We start from the raw sequence: 6000 nt of genomic DNA on the forward strand, positions 1-6000 counted from the left end.
CATCGAACCTTGAAGAAGCCACTCTTAAACCCTTTGTAAGAGGAGGTGAAGGCCCGGAGGAACCCACGCTTCGGCACCCGAGCCAACGACACCCATTTCACCGGCTTGCTCGGACGACAAGTGTAATAGTAAAGGAAGGCTAGGGGCCGGGGAGTGAGACCCAAGCATAGGCTTAGGTTCCGAAATGCCTGCATCGCAGCCCAAGCATTCGGATGCAACTGAGTCGGGGCCACGTTGACCACTCGGAGAACCCCCATTTGAAAATCATCAAAGGGTAACTGAATACCGAGGTCTTGGAACCAGCACATGTAAGCGTAAAAGTAGTCGTCTTCATCGGCCCCCGGCTCCAAAAACACGAAATCAGTTTCCGGCCCGTCATCCGCGCACGCCTCGACAAGTAGTGGAAACTGATCCTCCCCACTCCCAAAACAGTTTTCCAAAGACACGAATGTGTCTAACAAGGCTTGGTCGGACAACTTCGAAAAATAAATGCCGACCTCCCCGTCGACCCATTCGTACCTGAGCATCTCCACCGTGCCGTAGTGATGGAAGTACTTGGAGAGGATTGATATTCTTCCAAGCTTTCCATGCAAGGACCGGAATGCTCCATGAGGTTGAACTCCTTGAAGGTTGCGGAATCACCTTGGAGGATTCTCCAATGGTGGAGAAGCACCTAAGAGAGGTTCGGTTACCTCTTGAAGAAGTGAAGAAGCTTGAGAAACCAAGCTTCTAGGAGAAGGAACTTTGAGAAAGAACCTAGGAGGAGGTTTCTCACGAAATTGACTCTTGAAAATGAGAGAGAAACCTGATTTCTAATTCTCATAAATGTTCAAAAGTGAGTACAAGTGAAGGAATTACAAATATATAGGGAGAGATAGCTTCTAGGAGAAGCTAACCTTAACCATGGTTCACTAGGAACCATGGTAAGGTGTAGCTATCCTTCCATGGTTTCTAAAACTTGTAGGAGAAGCTAACCTTGACCATGGTTCACTTAAGAACCATGGTAAAGTCAGCCCAACCTACCAAAGTTTAGAAACTTGGAGGAGAAGCTTCAAAAACTAAGAAGAGAGCTTACAAATTTTGGCCAAAGAGAAAGCAAAGAGCTAGGCGGCCAAGGCTCCATTTTCTCCTTTGAATTATTTCAAAAATTGTTGATTTGGTTTAGTTAGGTTCATCAAATGATGATGAGACCTAGCTAAATCAAATCTATGAAAAATTAGAAGAAAAATGAGTCTAATATGCAAAATTTTGCCTAGGCCCATCTCAGGCCCAATTTCTAAGCACACTCCCTAGCTTTGCTAAATGTCACCCCCTTTTCCCTACTGAAAAAATACAAAATGAATGTATCAACTAGGGAGGTTAAATGGAGTTAAACTCTCCAAGTAGCCTACCTTAAAATCAATATACAAACACTAGAAAAAGCAAGTAAAGTGCCTCACAAATACAAAAGCAAAAATAACCTATACAAAAGAGCTACTATATGTACAAACATAAGAAAAAGGTCTTTAAGATCATCCCATTCCTCTTGGTTCTTTTAGTATATCACCTCTTGGATTCCTTGGCCTTGGCCATAGTCTATCACGTAGTCAATCTTTACTTTTGGCCGAGTACTAGGGCCGACAACGCCCTTGCCTCGCGCATCGCCGACCACCTCCAGTTCATCCCTGCTCGCGTTGACTTGCAACACCGCACGGGGGGCCGGCTGACCAACCTGACCTAAACCTCTAGCATCCACCTCGGTGGCCCGCGCCAAGGCCAGAGCTAAGGTCATCGGAGGTGATACCTCGACCACCTCATCCCCGTTGTCCTCTTGTTCGGGATGGTCGAAAGGGAAGAACACCTCGCATTGCAGTGGGGGCAACTTGGATATTTCACTTGAAACGGACCTCTCTTTATCTGACGAAGCACCCGACGCCTCCGAAGACGTCCAACTCCTAGTCGAAGAGTAACCCTTGTCCATTTATTTTCAAAATTAAAGAATACAAAATTTTACCTTGCTCGGTTTGTTCGGAAGAGTCTGGTTTCGAGAGAGCTCAGAAATTTACAGCACGTAAATTCTCACGCCCACCCCCCTATCTATAGGCAAGGCAAATAGGGGAGGTGAAAAGACGTCCTTGAGCCACGACCGTTAGATCTACATCATCCAATGGTCCAGATTTTATGACTGTTGGATCGATAACTGCTAGGGCCAACGTGGCATGTCGCACCCGCGGACACCTCGACGTAAGTCCCAACCACTTAAGGCATCGGTCTAGGTTTTATTCGTGTAAAGCCCCGACATACGTCTCATTCAACAAAGGGTTCGGAGTAGATCTCGTTAATTTGAGACCTCGCCATGAGCCCCTTTCACCAGAGGTCTCGGCCTAGACTCGGCCTAGCCAAGATATTGGTAAGTGTTCCACCCATTCTACGTCTCGACCTAACCTTGGCTCAATCAAGGTCTCAGTAATGGATCCACCCATCCAAAATCCCGGCCTAGCCTCGGTCAAGCTCAGGTCTCGTCCAAACGGGGCCACGACACGACATCACATGTCTGAGGTCCCGAACTAGACTTCTCACTTGAGACCTCAACATAGGCTTCGTTCCACCAAACTTGTTCAACCGAGGTCTCGGCCTAGGTCTCGGCCAACCGAGGCCGCAGCACGGCTTCACATGTCTGAGGTCTTTGTCTAGACTTCTCACTTGAAACCTCGACACAGGCTTCGTTCCACCAAACTTGTCCAAACCGAGGCAAGGGCATGGCTTCACATAACTAAGGTCTCGGCATAGACTTCTATCACTCGAAGACCTCGACAGGGGTTTTCGTTCACCCCTCAATAACGATCGCATGGTCGGTCATAGTAGTCAATAACGTCCCGATAGGATCACCGAGGCCAATTTAAACCAGAATACCCACATCGCCGATAGCAGTAGAAGTCGGCCCCTATTCTCCCGCGCAGAGAACCACGACACCACACATTTAATACCGTCTTCGTCTTTACATCCTCGACGCTGCGGGGGTTGTATACCGTATGGTGGCCGACCAGGCCGAATGTGGAAGAACGTATGTAAAGGATTTTGATGATGCCAAAGAAATTGTAGAAAATAAGAGGTCAAGTTAAAGCAAGGTGATCAAGAAACAAGAATCTCAAAGTATTTTAGATAAGTCTTCTCAACCTAGCTTTATATGTAAAAAGAAATCTTTAGAAATATTGCATAAGATTCTTGGCCATTTAAAATAAAGAATTTCAAGAAAACCCAAATATAATCTTTTATATTAATAAGGTTTTGAAAATAAAGGTTTTCTATATTTTAAGTTTTAATAAGGTAATTATTGTTTTTAATAGTCTGGTAATCGATTACCAGTACATGTAATCGATTACAATAGAATGAAACTCATATGATTCAAAATTTACTTATTAAAACGTGCTATGGTAATCGATTACCAATTCCATGTAATCGATTACCACAAGATAAAAATTTCGAAATTTGAATTTAAATTTTACAACGTTTCAAATATTTTGAAACTAAACCGTTGTAATCGATTACCAAGTATTGTAATCGATTACCAGAGCCTATTTTCTGGAAAATTTTAGAAAGTCACAACTCTTCATGAAAAGTCATGACCTTTGAAACAATCATCTATAAATATACCAATAATTTTTCAGAAAAAGGTTACGAACTCAATTGTGAAAAATTATCTTTACAATCACTTGGCCAAAAATCATTTGCAAATATTATCTAAAGAGTTCTACTAGATCAACAAAGTGTAAAATCCACTCTTCAAAGAGAGTTGTTCTACTTCATTCAACTTTTCTATTGATCTGTAAAGGGGAAATTGTTGTTCTCCTTGGTGGTCTGTGATTCTCAACACGACGAAAGAGAATTCCTAGGTGTTGGAGAATTTGAGTCTTGTAAAGGTTACAAGCATAGTGAAAAATCTCAAGTGGGTGACTTGAGGACTGGATGTAGGCAAGGTTGGCCGAACCAGTATAAAATCAAGTTTGCAATTCTCTATCCCTATACTTTTAATTTTGTTGTGAAGTTTTTGCATCATTACGTACAAATTGTTTATGATATTAATTTTATAAGAAAGAAGTTAGAAATACTAATAAAGAGAAGAAAAATTAGATAACTTAATTCACCCTCCTCTTAAGTTACACGAGGCTACTTGACTAACACTGAATACCCGAGCCCGAGAACCCGAACCCGCCGACCACTCGCGAAGCAACCAGAACACTAAGGCTGAATACCCGAGAACCCCGACCACTCGCGGATCGAACGACACGTTCGGTGCGCTCGGCCGAACCCCATACCTGCGCCAGGATGATTACGGAAAGCTTAATTAACATAATATATCGGATTAACCCCCCTAATTTTTCGGGGCCCAATCCCTAATCACGGCCCAATAAGAACACCTATAAATAGGACCCCAACGAGGTATGTAAGCACTTTTCAACTACCGCATTTATTACGTCGAGTACTTACTTGAGCGTTGGAGTGTCTTTGTAGGCACCCCCCTGACATCGGACTACCCGGATAGGAACGAGAAGACCGAGACCCAGGATCAGACCCGACACAACAAGGATAATTGAAGTGTGTATCCTAACACAGGAACACCTTAAAAGTTGGTGTTAATGGATGTTTGGCGTGGTCCTGGTAGTGGGTTGCAGCATGTGAGTTTGTGTTGCTTAGATGAAAGTTACTGAGAAAGGGTGGTAGTGGTAGATAATATTGGTCAAGTACAAGGGAGTAATCGGTGAGACCTTTATAGTATATGGAGTAGAAAGGTATGGATGAATAAGCAGAAGAGCTTTATGATATGGACGAGGGAAGGAGGCATGGTGTTTCTTTTCACAATACCCATAGCAAGTGAGACCCTTGTAGTATGGTGTATTGGTTTTAGTTTTAGAGACATATGCCAATGCCAATGCCAATGTTTCATACCTAAACTCAACCATATCCATGTGTTTCTGTCACCATGTCATCTCGGAGCTTCCCATGCAACAAAACGCCTAGCCACCTACCTTTGTCAAGCCAACTACATATTATTCAACGTCAGTGGCGGAGAAAGAGAGAAGATATGGTGTCTGTGTACGTGTTGCAACTGGCAACAGACTAAGTAGCAGAACAACTTGCCCAAACCACCATTTATGATCTGTCTCTACTCTCTACTTCCTAGTCACCTACATTCCATAACAAAAATTACTCATCATATATATATATATATAGATGACAACAAATAATTTTAAGAATAAGTCTTAATCACGTTATTTTATTCCATAACTCATTATATATATTGAATTTTAACGTTTCAATTGTTAAACTAAAAATTCTTAATATATAAGATCAATTTTACAAATTGTTAAAAAATTTAAAAATTACAAAAGTTATTATATAAATATAAATCAACATATTAATTATTTTTATGGTTATATGTCAATTTGAATTAACAAAATAAAATACAAGATAACTTTTGAATTCAAAATGGTTGGATCTATGCATTAAGAAATTTTAATTTAATGATTAAATTATTAAAATTTAACATACATAATGAGTTATTATATAAAGTAAGTTAAACGAGTTATTCTTGAAATTATTTAATTACTCCTCTCTCTCTATATATATATATATATGTGTGTGTTATTAAGTTCCAAAACAAATCCCACTAACCAAGTCTTATATATTGTTTATAGGGTCTGTCTTAGGACATGAGTCAACCTGATACTTCTAAATTTAATTCTTATTTATTTTAAAATAATGTTTGATCAACGAAAATCATATTTTATAAAATAAAAATTAATTCTTAATTATTAATTTTAAGATATTTTATTGTGAACTTAATGTTGTTGTTGATAAAATTATCAAATACATGCTCCATTTAATATTTGAATCATTTGATTCATTATTAGTTTTGACAATGTTTTATCTTTTTTAAATATTATTTATCATAAAATATAAGATAAATAAAAAAATTATTTATAATTTTTTAATAAGTTGCCAAGTCAACCTAATTTATAA

This window comes from Cajanus cajan, chromosome 4, assembly GCF_000230855.2.
Source record: "Cajanus cajan strain Asha chromosome 4, NIPB_CcT2T_4, whole genome shotgun sequence".
NCBI lineage: Eukaryota > Viridiplantae > Streptophyta > Magnoliopsida > Fabales > Fabaceae > Cajanus > Cajanus cajan.